Below are 15,508 nucleotides of genomic sequence, written 5' to 3'. Positions count from 1 at the left end.
GGCACAGCATGGGAGGGTGTTCACACCCTCCTTCAAGGTGGGCAGAGTGTTCCAGGGGGTGGGGACACTTCAGGAGGAGGAATCAGTCTGTGCAAAGCCACCGAGGCCCTGGGGTGACCTGCGGTGGTGCCGTGAAGCCAGGATGTCAGGCATGAAGGTGTGAGCGGCTGAACAACAACAGCATCGTTGGGTGCTGGCCCCTCACCCACCGGCTTGGGCAGCCCTGGGCACAGGGGCCTTTTAATCTGTGGCCTTGGGGGCACTGGTGGTGATTATTCCGAGGAGAGGAGGAGAAAGCCCAGGGACGAGGGAAGGGACAGGAAGATGAAGGCTGAGAGTGAGGGGGATGGGGTGGGCTGGGCTGGGGCTCAGATCATCTCCAGGTGAGTGAGCCGTGGTCGTGGAGACCCAGAATCCTGCCCTCTTGTTGCTGCGGCTGCAGGAAGCCTGGTGTAGAGGCAGCGGGGAGGAGACCCCTTGGAGGCCCCCCGTCGCCCGGGACCTGCTGGGACTCTGGTTTCATCTGCCCACTCTGGGTGTTGTCCTGGAGTGACCGGCTGACCCGGCTGCCGTCCCCTGGGAAGCAGGTTCACACGGCTGTGTGGGAAGGACGAGGGATCTGGCCCTATGACCCTGGGGAGGGGTCTGGCCTCTGCCTGCCTCTGTTTCTCATCTCCTCCTCCCCTGCAGGCTCCCTGTCTGAGATCCGCCCCCTCTACCCCCTGGAACCACAGTCTGCCCAGGGGACCCCTGCCTCTCACCAGCCCAGCGCGCCCTGCTTCCTTTCTTGACCCCTCTCCACTCTGCCCTCTACTCTGCACCCGCCTCCTCCCTGCTGACCTGGTCCTCACGGGGTCCCCTGCCTCCTGCCACTGGCTGTGCTCTCCTGCCTCTGCACCCAGCCAGGGTGAGCTTGTCCATCACAAGCCTCCTCATCTCACTCCCTGCTGGCACACATGCTCTGGGGACAATGCGACCCTTCCTCCTTGGCATGCAAGCCCTCTCTGGTTGACCCCAACCTTCTTCCTTCAGCTTCATATTTTTAAGAGAGATTTATTTATGTGGCTGCGCTGTGGCCTGCGGGATCTTCCTTGCAGCGTGCAAACTCTTGGTTGCGGCGTGTGGGATCTAGTTCCCTGACCAGGGACTGTGGGCTCCCTGCACTGGGCATGCAGCCTTGGCCACTGGACCACCAGGGACGTCCCCATCCCCCATGTCTTTGGACAGTGCCCTACCCCCACCCAGACTTGCTGCACTTATCGCAGGCCCTGAAGGTGCCTCCTGTTCTCGGCAGCCCTGGACTTGGCACACGTGTCTCCCCCATCCTCAGCCTGACACACTTAACCCTTAAAGACGCATCTCAGGGGCCATCGCTGGGCCTCCATGCTTTAAGCCTCGGTTTATCCGCCTATAAAATGGACATGATCATATTTACCCTTGGAACTGGAGACAGACAGGATTTTAACTGACTACAACAGTTAAGTCAACGGAGGCGAAAGAAGGGATCCCAAACGCTAATGGTGCCTTGGCTGCATTAGTAGAGAGAGGAGGTGAACCGTCTCGCTGCCCGTGGCCTGCCGAACTGTTCCCAGAGCCTTGTGGTCGTTTCCCGTGACTTGCTTTTGGAGGGATGTTGACACAGTGGGTTATATCACCGATGCTCTCGAACCTGTGAATATTAACACGGCAAAGAAAAAACCTTGAGCGGGGCAAGTTATCCTGCATTATCCAGGTGGGACACGCTAATCACAGGAGTCCTTAAAAGAGAAGGACTTTTCCCCAGCCACGGGGTCAGAGAGACAACAGGAAAAGATTCAGAGAGGGAGAGGCTGGCTCTGAAGACAGAGGGAAGGCGCCAGGGGTCCAGGAGTGCAGGTGACTTGGAGGAGCTGGAAAAGGCAAGGAAGTAGATGCCCTCCCAGAAACTCCAGAAAGGAGCACCGTTCTGCCGCTGCCTTGATTTTAGCTCAGTGGGCTCCACTTCAGGTTCCAGCCTACAGAGCCGCAGGATAGTAGAGCTGAGCCGCTGCTTGGGGTGACAGCAGCAGTGGGAGTCTCCTACATTAAACGAACACGCGTTTACGCGGCCGCATCGGGCCTCTCTGCTTGCGGTGCTCCGTCTTAGGTTTGTATCGGGCGTGGTTGCTCTGCGGCACCTGGGATCCTAGCTCCCAGACCAAAGATTCAACCTGCATCCCCGGCACTGCAAGGTGGATTCTTAACCACTGGACCACCAGGGGTGTCCCCACGATGCTTTAAATAGCATGGGTACAATCATAGAGACCCCATGCTGTGTGCAGGCAGTGGAGCAATTTCTTAATGACAGGACCCACCCAGTAGGTAGCCTGGGGGGGGGTGAGCTCCTGGTCCCTGGGGGGGTGATTGCAGAAGTGCCACTGGGGATGTCGGAGAAGGGATTGCTGCCTCCCTGGGCAGGTGCTGGGACAAAGGGCCTCCTACGAAGAGCATCTGGAAGGCGAGGTCTGAGCCTAATGGCCCTGGGCTGGGGAGACGGTGGTTGTCCCTGCCAGCTGGGAGACCTCTTCGTCACCCCATCACCACCCGCCGCATCCTCCCCTTAGGCGAGTTGTTATATATGGTCCCAGGACTCCATTACTTCAGAATGCTTCTATGTAATGCATTGAAGGAATTATTGAAATGTGTAATTACAGTGTGCATTGTAATATAAAACAAGTCTATTATATTCATTTGATGGAACTGTGCTCCATAACGTCTCAGTTCTAACATAAAAGATCCTTCCATTAGAGTGTTATACAGCGTGGTGATAATTGTCCTTCTTCACCCAGTTCCACGCTTACTTCATGATGGTTCTGCCTGTGTGAAATCAGGGTGCCTGAGCTCCTGAGTTGGGAGGGCACTTTGAGGCCCTTCGGTCCAACCCGACTTTAGACAGATGGAGAAGGTGAATCTTTGAGGGGTGAGGCGGTCCGTTCAAGGTCCAGACCTGCTAACTGCTCGTGGTCCCCGCCCCCGCCCCCCCCGCCCCCGCCAGACCCCTTCAGGAATTGGAACACTTTCTTCTGAAAGAATCTTATATACAAGCAGAGGGAAGAGTCAGCTCTGCAGGAAGCCGGAGCAGGCTACCCAGGGTCCTGGCCATTTGACGCCCACTACACCTCCACTCCCACTTCCCTGAGGCCCCTCTGCAAAGTACTGGAGCTCCAGGGGACCCTCTTCAAAATCGGCAGCCCCATGCCTCCTTTGGTCCAGATGGGGAAGCAGTGCTTGCTGGAGCTCACAGCCCAAACTGGGTGCAGCTGGGATCAGCCCCCTTCTCATCTGCGGTACTTAGAATCACGGGCCTTTGCTAGTTATCCTGATGGCGTGCCCAGCCACAGAGGCTGAGCTGCCGTGTGTCTGCAGGGAGATGCAGGAACCCCTAAAGGCAGCTCCGGGTCCCTGTGGTTATCACCCTTTCACAGATACTCAGAGCTCCTTCTAGGCAGCAAGCCCCCGTCTGGGCCCGTGGGACATATGGTGGACAAAACCACGACCCCTGCTTAGATTCTAGCGGTGAGAGAACGGCACAGATGAGTGAGCAAAGGCGCCCCCGCGTCCTGGGGTGACCATGCTCCATCTCAGGGAGGGGCGGAGTGGGGAGGGGCAGGAGGCTCATGGAGAGAGTCTGTGAGCAAGGCTGGAGGGGGAGGGAGTGCGTCTTGGGGCAAGGGTATCCCATGCCGGCTGGGGTGGCAGCTCTGGGGTGAAGACCTGAAGGTGCCCAGGGAGCAGTGAGGGGGCCTCAGGTCAGGGGGCGATGGCAGGAGATGAGCTCGGAGGATGAAGTGGGCATGGGGTGCAGGCTCTGGGGTGGAGGAGAGCGTGATGTGACTCAGGTTTTCACAGCATCAGTGGCCACCAAGCCCGGAGGCCTGGGCCCCGCCTTTGGTCCCACTCTCTGTCTTGCCCTCGTGCCCAGGATGTGGGGGACGGGAAGAGCACCTGGTGTCTTGCCTGCCACCTGCTGGGTGGCAGCGATCGCCCTTCTTCCTCCAGCACGTCCCTGGCGTGACCACCATTGTTCCTGTCATCGTCAGCCTTGTTGCCCAAGCCTCCCTGTTTGAGGTGTTTTAAGCATCTTCTGTCTGCTTTAAGTCCCCCAGCAACAGTCCTGTGAATTAAGCTTCATCTTTTATTTTGTACTCAAAGAAGTTGTTCAGAGAGGGGAGGGGAACGGCCTGAGGTCACACAGCAGGGTCAGTGGGAGCCAGAACTCCTCACTAACGGGGGTCCCTGGGAGGCCCACCCTCGGGCCACTCGGAGTCTAGCAGTGTGAGGACATCAGCCCCAGGCAGACACATGTTGCAGTGTGACCCAGGGAGGGTCACACACACTCACTCTGTCACCTTGTCACGCCTTTCCACTGGAGCTGCCAAGGGAATCTCTCCCACTCCCAGGATTATGAGGGCAGAGAAATGTGTGGGTCATGGTATCAGGTGTTTGCTGAGCTCACTGTGAAGGTGCAGAGGTCGGCTCAATTCCTGCCTTGCCCGGACCCAGTAGCACACTGGGAACAGAGAAAGGGGACAGTGCAGCTTCCCAGTTCCCTGGTTTTCAGCCTTGTCGCTGGGCTCTGAAGCCTCTTGTCTTAGGCTGGGGTCTCGAGCGTGGTCCCTCCACCTCTGTCTGCAGCGTTGAGGTGCGCAGTGGTCAGACCCCTGGGGGGAGGTTTGCCTGACTTTGCCCTTGGGCGTCTCCCTTCACCAAAGCCCTCCTGGCCGTGTGATTAACTCCTCAGGTTCATGGGAAGAAATAGATGCTGAAGCTTTGCAAATCTCTACACTTCCCGGGTGGCTCAGACGGGAAAGAACCCACCTGCAATGGGGGAGACCTGGATTAGATCCCTGTGTCAAGAAGATCCCCTGGAGAAGGAAATGGCTACCCACCTCAGTAGTCTCGCCTGGAGAAGCCCATGGGCAGAGGAGCCTGGTGGGCTACAGTCCTTAGGCTTGCAAGAGTCAGACGTGACTGAGGGACTAACACTTTCACTTTCCACACATGCAATCTCAGTTCTTACATCTATAAGTAGTTAGTTTTAATCCCCCCCATTTTGCAGAGGAGGAAATAAATCTAGGAGTTAACTCACTTGCGCAGGGTCGCATAAGCTAGGGGACCACGGAGCTGGTCACACTGCTGTGTTTAGAGCGTTGGCTGAGCTGCACATAGCAGGCGTGGAGTGTTGGGCTGGCTGAGTCAGAACCCCTGACAGGCGATCAGAGCCTGTTATTCAAATCCAGCGACTCCTGCTTTGCACTAACCGTCATCAAAGGTACTGTTAAGAGGAGGCTTAATCTTCCTTTGTGCATTTGAAAAAGTTCCATCTCAAAGCCATCACGTCTGGGCAGGACCATGGAGGAGTCAGTTGGAATTAAATCAGGAGCCGGGAACGGGAGAAGGAGAGGAAGGTCATCTTTTGAAATGACAAAGAGGTGCTGTTTTCTCAGGCGGGTAGGCGCGGCTTTGGTAGCACCAACTGGGTTGTGAATTTTAATTCTAATCTCTGCAGCTGCTAATGTGCTTGTTGCTCAGAGAATAGACACTAATTGACAAGCAACTAAATAAATAACATGGAGCATGAAAGCAAACACAGGCTTTAAAGGAGAAGGAAAAATAGCAAAAAGGATGAAATTAAAAGCGCGAAGGAGGGGAGCTGAAGGGTGTTTTCCGCACTCCATTAGGGTGACATCAAAAGGCTTTTTGTGACATTTGTTTTATGGCGAAGATACAGTTTGGAGTCATCTAAGCTCCTGTCCCTCTGCTGTCTTGCTCGCGCTGAAGGTCAGAGGCGGTGCAGTGAAGGGAGGGGGCCGGATCTTCAAAAGGACCTGGAGAAACACAGGCAGAGCCAGAGGGATGACACCCCAGCCCCTGTCTTACAGGAGGACAGCCTGGGGCCCAGAGAGGGAACTGGCACAACTGAGGTCGGACCGCGCGTCCCTAGGAGGTGTGGCCTCTGGGGTGGGTGGCCCTGTGTCCCCCAGAAAGATACCTCGAGGTCCTAACCCCCAGCATCTCAGGATGGGACCTTCTTGCAGAGTCCCTGCAGATGTAACTAAGACAAGGTCATCCTGGAGGCGGGGAGGGTACCCTAACCCAAGGTAACTGGTGCCCTGATAAGGAGAGACGGGAGGCACGTTTGGAGAAGCACCAAGTAAAGACGCAGGGACACACGGAGGAAGCGGGTGAGACAGAGGCAGAGGCTGGGGGGAGGCCGTTGCGAATAAGGGAGGCTGAGAAGTGCCGGCCACACCGGGAACTGGGAGGGGTTCTACGCAGAGTCTTGGATGGAGCCTGGCTCTCGTGACACCTTGGTTTTGGCCCTCTGACCCCCAGAATTATGAGAGAAGATTTGCTGCTGTTTTAAGACACCCAGTTGGGGGTGTCTTATTACAGCAGCCCTAGGAATCACACACCCACAGCCTTTGGGGGCTCTGGGCACACTCTGCATGGGGCCGGCTGAAAGGAGACACGGGTCCCAGGCCTGGCGCAAGCGTGGCCTCCAAGACTCCCCGGCTTCTTCCGTCCAGCCGGCCCCTGATCACCATGGAGCTGTGTCATCCCACCTCCCCCCGGTTATAATGACTTACCTAGTTCTTATGGCTAGACTAGAAGAACCTTCTCAAATCCCATTCCAGTGTGTTCGAGCACTCCCTGAGCGTTGTGACTGGATAGGGGATCTTCAGCCTCCCAGGTGGCTGCTCTCTGCCCGCACCGGCTTCCCATCGCCCCCTCCACCCCCACCGCCCTGCTCTCTTGCTTTTCTCCTGAACATGCCCCGCGTGCCCCTGCCTCAAAGTTTGGGTGCTCCCTCTGCCTGGAAGGCCCTTCCCCCGACTCTGTGGATCAGTTCCCCTCCTCTCGGGAGACTTTGCTCAGATGTCCCCCGTCAATAAGGCCTACGTGACCCGCTATTTAGAATCACAACCTGCTTGAGTTGAGCCGTGGGGTCACCCCTGAGCAGCTGCTGCGGCCGAAGGGGAGGGTCCTGGAGGTCGCCAGCTCCTCTCTCAGGGCTTCCGGGCCGAGTGCAGGGCGGGAGGCGCAGGGCCGCACACGAAGGGTCTAGTTCACCAGGAGACGGAGGAAGGCTAAGGGGCAGACTGAAGCGGGAATCCTGTCGGGCCTGTCCTGCCGGCCTCTGGGTCTCAGTCGCAGGTCTGCAGGTGGAAATTTCTAACCAGCCCCGCTGAGGTTCCAGGGTGAAGCAGAAGAGTCGTCAGATTTGGAGTCCTTTTTTCCAACACGTCCTAGCTCTGTGAGCCTCAGAGGCCTCACCTGTAAAATGGGATGACAGGCTCTGCTTCAAAAGGGCTTTTGCAGGATCAGTGAGACAGGCAGGCAGAAGCGCTTGATGCGTTTGCAAGGCCAGCACCTCAGCCTCGCTCCCTCCGTCCATCCTAGGACAAGGGAGGCGTGAGCTTGCGGAACCATGGACAGGGAGGAGGGCCAGGGCCCTTAGGATGGGTCCATGGGGCGCGTTCATCTCTCAGCAGGGGCCTGAGGCCCTGGTGCTGGGGCTCTCTCGGGCTGATGCAGCCCCTTAAAGCGAGGGCTGAAGTGACAAATTGGTGCTGAGGCGAGCGAGCGCCCAGCATAAAATGAAATTGCTTATCAGAGAAATAATGCTAAAAGTCAAATCAATTAGACTTCACACTGACGTCGTAATTTTAAAAATTAATTAAGAATAGAAAGAAGATGCATCTCGAAGGAAGGGAGAAGTCTAATTTCGACAGGCGGTAATTAATTCCTCCTTTCAGGGATTCATGAGTGGCCTGCAGTACAGATGGCGCCTTCATAGGACCTGGGACTCCCTGGGGGCCTGCTCGAGGCACTGCCGGGCCACTTCAAGGGGCCAGTGTCTGGGACCCCAAGACTGACTCCTGAACGCACTTCTCTGACTAATGGAGTGCTGGCTGGGGGTGGGGGTGACTGTGGGCCGGAGCAGCACAGCTTGAGCGCTCTGTGCGCTGGGGCCAGGCTCCAGGCTCGCAGGGAATCAACAGAGCCTCTCGCTGAGCTCACGGTCCGATGGAGGAGGCAGACGGTCCTTACAACAGCGGCTACATGCTGTGCTATGACTGGGGAGGGAGGGGCTGGGGTTCACGGAGGAGGGTGGAGAGGACTTCTGAAATGAGTCCTCGGTTTTTAGGAGGGGCTGTGTAGGAAAGAAGGGGAGTCAACCCAGTGCACCAGCCCTGAGCGCCCTGTCTCATGCATCGAACCTGGACTGGTGATCTGTTTCACATATGATAATATACATGTTTCAACGCTATTCTCTCAAATCATCCCACCCTCGCCTTCTCCCACAGAGTCCAAAAGTCTGTTCTTTACATCTGTGTCTCTTGCTGTCTTGCATGTAGAGTCATTGTTACCATCTTTCTAAATTCCATATATATGCATTAATATACTGTACTGGTGTTTTTCTTTCTGGCTTACTTCAGTCTGTATAATAGGCTCCAGTTTCATCGAGCTCATTAGAACTGATTCAAATGCATTCTTTTTAATAGCTGAGTAATATTGCATTGTATATATGTACCAGGTAGGAGGGGGGTTCGGGATGGGGGACACATGTACACCCGTGGCTGATTCATGTCAATGTATGGCAAAACCACTACAATATTGTAAGTAATTAGCCTCCAATTAAAATTAATTAATTTTTAAAATTTTTTTAAAAAAGAAGGGGAGTGAGATGGCCCAGGGGGAGAAAGAGCATGGCCTCTGAGAGTAGCTAGATCATGAGTGGAGGTCACGCACTAACATGGCACGTTAGCGCCAGGGCTGTGGCTGTGCCCCAGGCCTCCCCTTCCCAGCCAGACCCTGGACTAGTGAGCTGTAGTGAATCAGTCCACCTGAACGGGGGTGCCAGATGGAGGGAGAGGTCAGGAATGTGGAGCAGTGCCACCCCCCTCCTGGCTTGTAGGCCGTGGCACCGGCTCTGGGGTCTCTCCAGTGGGTGCTCTCCAGCCCTCTGATCTCCTCTTGAGCCCCCTCCCCCTGCATATACATATGTTAATGCAGATGGGGGACCTCAAGCGTGCAGATGCAGGGTTGGGAATCACCTGTTGCTTGGGACTGAGGGTACAAAGCAGCCGTTTGTTTTGGGGAGTTTCGAAAACTGCATGTTCACCTTCCAGGGTTGGGGGCTGAGGTGGGGGACTTACACAAGGAGCCTGGAGTCTTCTAGAAGGACGTGGCTGAGAACCTCTGCTTCCAGAGACCCAAACATGGGAGATCAGTCAGGGAACGCTGCCATGGCCCCAGAGAGGATCAGGAGCAAGGAAGGGGAGGAGCCCTGAGAAATAGCACTCCCTTTGGGGAAGCGGGCCCGTTGGGTGTGTGCGTGGTGGAGACAGCCCTCAGGATCCTATAGTAGCGTCCTGGATGTAATCCCAGGAACCAGGAGAGCTGCAAGTCTAAACCCACCAGTTATGACAACACATACAAATGAACAGATTATAAAAAATGCTAGGCTGAGTGATGAAAAGCTAGAAGATCTAAATATCCAATAATAAACAGATTCTGGTGCCCTGGAGTATTACGCTGGTAAAAAAAATTTTTTTTATGATTTTTAATGAAATGAGGATAGACTCATCATATAATATTGAATGGAAAAAGCAGGGTACAATATACGACGTGATTTCAGGAGTGTTAGTAAAACAGCATGGAAGAAAATCTCCTGAAATGTTAACAGGGATTGTGGGATTGTGGGTGACTTTTGTTTCCTTCTTTATCTCTCAATGTTTTCTGCAATAAACAATATTACTTCTATTACTTACAATAGAAAATTACTGTAAACAGTATTACTTTTAAAAGAAAAACCCACAGAAGCTGACAAAAGGAAACCAACACCACGTGGTTTGTAAATGACACCATCTCAGGGAAAAGCCATTACGGGCCCTCCTGCAGCGGTTTTCCTTGCTGTCTCCAGAGGCACAGGTCACCTGAATTTATGTCCTGCTATCCTAAAAAGGGCTCAGACAGTAAAGAGTCTGCCTGAAAGGCAGGAGACCCAGGTTCGATCCCTGGGTTGGGAAGAACCCGTGGAGAAGGGAATGGGTACGTGCTCCAGTATTCTTGCCTGGAGAGTTCCCTGGACAGAGGAGCCTGGCGGGCTACAGCCTATGGGGTCACGAAGAGTGAGTGACTAGCGCTTGTGCTTTCTTCACACCCTAGAAAGTCCCCTTTGTCACTTAATGAAGATGACGTCTATAAAATTTAAAAAAAAAAAAGTTTTTTTTTAAATAAAACAGTAGAATTAAAAGAAGAACGAGGAGCCAGAAGGGAGCCACACCTGGTATAAAGAGGAAGGAGAGGCAGGGTTGGATCACGATGACACCTTCGGTTAGTTACGCAGCGATTGCTGGGGTCGTTTTTCTCCCCAGTAGCTGGAAGGGGCCACAGTGAATCCTTCATGCTTTCTCACCTTCACCACCTGGGAACACAACCTAACCTTTGTTGGGTGGTTGGGGTGGAATTCGGGTTTCAGTCTGTGGTCAGAGAACAAAACCAGTTTACAGTTAAACCGACCAGCCCAGAGACCAACCAATCATCCTAAGAAAACCAGGTGCGGCTTATGAAGCCCCTTTTCATCAGTTGTCTTGCCGTCTTGGCCGCCCCATGGGCGTTCTCCTCTTTGTGGGTACCAGGGAAACTGAGGTCAGGGTGGCTGAGAGTCGCACGCAAGCTGCATGGCTCCCACAGGGCAGAATGTGGACTGATCGTTACCACACAGCGTGATGTTCCAGCCATTGGACCACCATCTGTGCCCCATGCTGAGAGCCTTGTGTAGTCATCTGGGTGGTGGTTCTAACTCTGTTTCAATGCTGATGGACACCATTGTCTCCTGGGAGATTCCCGGAGTCAGCACCACCCATCAGCACAGCACATGAGCCCAGTGGCTGCCCAGGGCTCTTTGATTATTTTTAAGTGAAAGGTGAATTCACTGGGTAGGACAACAGAAGGCAGTATAAGCTTCAGCACATCTAGGGACTCTCTAACGTTGTTTGCCCTGGTTTGCTTCAGCCTTATAGGGACGCATGCCAAGGAGCAAGAAGACGGACGCAGACAGGCCCACATTCACGCTCCCACACCCTGACAAGCCCGGCTGAGAGTCGGTGTCTTCCCCAGGGATGCTGGCCGAAAAGTCCCAGGGGAGTTTCTCATTGGCCAGGCTAAGTCAGGTGACCACCCCCATGGCCAAAAAGATAGATCAGCCCTGCCTTATCCAGACGAGTGGGTAATCACCAAGTAAAGGACATGTCTGAAACTGGACAAAAACAGACATCTACCAACAACGGAAGTTTTAAGTATTTTAAATTCTATTTCTTGACTTACGTCCTTTGCTGGCCATCTATTTCCTCTCCACCGAGAAAAATGAGAAATGGAGCAGAAGTTACTGTCTTCCATTGCTCCTTTCCTTTAGTGAGCTTTGTATTACAGTCATGGTATTGTTCTGAGTTCTTCTACTGATTGCCTGGGTAACTTTTAATACTATACTAAGTCTCTATTTCTTGATTTATTCCTTTTGAACTCTGAGTATTGATCTCTGGTGTGAAAAATAGAGAAATCATTCATTCCTTTTGTGGTGGTCTTATTCTTTCTTCTGTGACAGCTGTGCTCCTCTCAATTCTTGTTAAGTAATTTTTCTTACCTGGTCAAGCTTCATAACATTTCCATTCTCTCTGTTAACGTATTGGTTTTTCAAGATTTCTCTATAGGTTGCTTCTAAAACTTTAAACCCAATAAAATACCACTTATGCACTTTGGACTATGGAACTGTTCACTGAAGAACTAAATGTGATTAAATCTGCAGGGAAGAGAATGGAATCCTATGTCTTGAAAACTTTGCTGCTCAAAGGGAATGTCCTAAACACTGGGGCCAGTGGAATCTCCTGTGATTTGGTTTGTACTTTTCTCAATTCTAACTTATCCTTAGCTACCGTTTTCTATATTTACTCTTTTTCTCTTCCCTAAGTTTGAACAACTTTAGCTCAAACGGTAAAGAACCTGCCTGCGATGCAGGAGACCAGGGTTTGATCCTTGGGTTGAGAAGTTCCCCTGGAGAAGAAGTGGAGTGAAGTCACTCTATCGTGTCCGACTCTTTGCGACCCCGTGGACTGTAGCCCATCAGGCTCCTCTGTCCATGGAATTTTCCAGGCAAGAGTGCTGGAATGGGTTGCCATTTCCTTCTCCAGGGGATCTTCCTAACCCAGGGATTGAAACCGGGTCTCCCACATTGCAGGCAGATGCTTTACCATCTCAGCCACCAGGGAAGCCTGGATGCCCTCTGGAGAAGGGAATGACAACCCACTCCAGTACTCTTGCCTGGAGAATTCCATGGACAGAGAAGCCTGGCGGGCTACAGTCCGTGGGGTCACAAAGAGTCGGACACGCCTGAGCGACTAACGCACACACACAAGTTTCTTTAACATAAAATTTACTGTATCGATTTTTTTATGGAGGAAGAGGAAAGAATGGCTTTGTTTCTTTACCAGGCAAAGGGGGAACACGGCAGGCTGGAGACTCAAAAGCTGTGCCCTCACTATTTTAATGACTTTAAAGTGTGCAGCTAAACACATTCACAAAATCCCTGGTGGCTCAGCGGTAAAGAATCCGTCTGCAATACAGGAGACATGGGTTTGATCCCTGGGCTGAAAAGATCCCCTGGAGAAGGAAATGGCAACACATTCCAATATTCTTGCCTGGGGAATCCCAGGGACAGAGAAGCCTGGTGGGCTACAGTCCATGGTTTCATAAGAGCCACACACAGCTGAGCGGCGAAGGCACCACCACCATACATCCAATCCCACCATCTAGAACTCTTCCATTGCTTTAAAAAAGGAAATCCTGTACCCAGTAAGCAATTACCCCTTGTGTCTCCCTCCCACAGTATTCTGGCAACTACTAACCTTTTCTCTGTGTGGATTGGTCTATTGTGTGTATTTGATGTAAATGGACTCATGATATGCAGCTTTTCAACACCTGGCTTCTTTCACTTAATCTAATGTTTTCAAGGTTCATCCACTTTGCAGCGTGTTACACAGCTTCTTTCCTTGTTTGTGACTGATGGATATTCTTTTTTTTTTTAATTTATCTTTTTATTGAAGGATAATTGCTTTACAGAATTTTGTTGATTTCTGTCAAACCTCATCATGAATCAGCCATAGGTATACACACATCCCCTCCCTTTTGAACCTCCCTCCCATCTCCCGCCCCATCCCACCCCTCTAGGTTGATACAGAGCCCCTGTTTGAGTTTCCTGAGACAAACAGCAAACTCCCGTTGGCTGTCTATTTTACATATGGTAATGTAAGTTTCCATGTCACTCTCTCCATGCGTCTCAGCCTCCCCTCCCCTCTCCCCGTGTCCATAAGTCTGTTCTCTATGTCTGTTTCTCCGTTGCTGCCCTGTGAATAAATTCTTCAGGACCATTTTTTAGATTCCATATATGTGCTTTAGAATACTATGTTTGTCTCTCTCTTGCTGACTCACTTCACTCTGTATAATAGGTTCTAGGTTCATCCACCTCATCAGAACTGACTCAGATGTGTTCCTTTTTATGGCTGAGTAATATTCCCTTGTGTATATGTACCACAACTTCTTTATCCATTCATCTGTCAGTGGACACCAAGGTTGCTTCCATGTTCTAGCTGTTGTAAATAGTGCTGCAATGAAGAATGGGATACATATCTCCTTCTAAATTTTGCTTTCCTCAGGGTATATGCCCAGGAGTGGGATTGCTGGGTCCTATGGTGGTTTTATTCCTAGTTGTTTAAGGAATCTCCATACCGGCTTCCATAGTGGCTGTATCAGTTTACACTCCCACCAACAGTGCAAGAGGGTTCCCTTTTCTCCACACCCTCTCCAGCACTTACTGTTTCATGATGGCGATTTCTCACCAGTGTGAGGTGACATCTCATTGTGATTTTGATTTGCATTTCTTTAATAATGAGCGATGTTGAGCATCGTTTCATGTGTTTGTTAGCCATCTGTATGTCTTTGGAGAAATGTCTGTTTAGGTCTTTTCCCCATTTTTTGATTGGGTTGTTGATTTTCCTGGCATTGAGTTGTATGAGCTGCTTATATATTTTGGAAATAAATCCTTTGTCAGTTGTTTCATTTGCTACTATTTTCTCCCATTCTGAGGGTTGTCTTTTCGCCTTGCTTAGAGTTTCCTTTGCTGTGCAAAAGCTTTTAAGCTTAATCAGGTTCTACTTGTTTACTTTTGTTTTTATTTCTATTATTCTAGGAGGTGGGTCATAGAGGATCTTGCTTTGATTTATGTCATCGAGTGTTCTTCCTATGTTTTCCTCTAAGAGTTTTATAGTTTCTGGTCTTACATTTAGGTCTTTAATCCATTTTGAGTTTATCTCTGTGTGTGGTGTTAGGAAGTGTTCTAATTTCATTCTTTTACGTGTACCTGTCCAGTTTCCCCAGCACCATTTATTAAAGAGGCTGTCTTTGCCCCATTGTATATTCTTGCCTCCTTCGTAAAAAATAAGGTACCCATGGGTGCATGGCTTTATTTCTTTGCTTTCTATCTTGTTCCGTTGGTCTAGAATTCTGTTCTTCTGCCAGTACCGTACTGTCCTGATGACTGTAGCTTTGTAGTATAATCTGCAGTCAGGAAGGGTGATTCCTCCAGTTCCATTCTTCATTTTCAAGACTGCTTTGGCTATGCGGGGTCTTCAGTGTTTCCATATGAATTGTGAGATTTTTTGTTCTAGTTCTGTGAAAAATGCCATTGGTAATTTGATAGGGAGTGCACTGAATCTGTAGATTGCATTTGGTAGTATAGTCATTTTCACAATATTGCTTCTTCCTACTCAGGAACATGGGATATCTCTCCATCTGTTTATGTCATCTTTGATTTCTTTCATCACTGTCCTATAATTTTCTGTGTACAGTTCTTTTGTCTCCTTAGGTAAGTTTATTCCTAGATGTTTAATTCTTTTAGTTGCAATGGTGAATGGGATTGATTCTTTAATTTCTCTTTCTGATTTTTCATTGTTAGTATATAGAAATGCAAGTGATTTCTGTGTATTGATTTTGTATCCTGAAACTTTGCTAAATTCACTGATTAGCTTTAGTAACTTTCTGATACTATCTTTAAGGTTTTCTGTGTATGATATCATGTCATCTGCAAACAGTGAGAGCTTTACTTCTTTTCCAACCTGGATTCCTTTTATTTCTTTTTCTTCTCTGACTGCTGTAGCTAGGACTTCCAGAACTATGTTGAATAATAGTGGGGAAAGTGGACACCCTTGTCTTGTTCCTGATGTTAGGGGAATGCTTTCAGTTTTTTACCGTTGACAGTAATGTTTGCCATATTTTGTATATGGCTTTTACTACGTTGAGGTAGGTTCCTTTTATGCCCATTTATTTGAAGAATTTTAATCATAAATGGGTGCTGAATTTTGTCAAAGGCTTTTTCGGCATCTATTGAGATTATCGTATGGTTTTTATCTTTCAATTTGTTAATATGCTG

This window comes from Budorcas taxicolor, chromosome 8 (genome assembly GCF_023091745.1).
Source record: "Budorcas taxicolor isolate Tak-1 chromosome 8, Takin1.1, whole genome shotgun sequence".
In the NCBI taxonomy this organism is placed as follows: Eukaryota; Metazoa; Chordata; class Mammalia; order Artiodactyla; family Bovidae; genus Budorcas; species Budorcas taxicolor.
The sequence above is the reverse complement of the archived record's forward strand: the minus strand, read 5'-3'. Positions refer to the sequence as shown.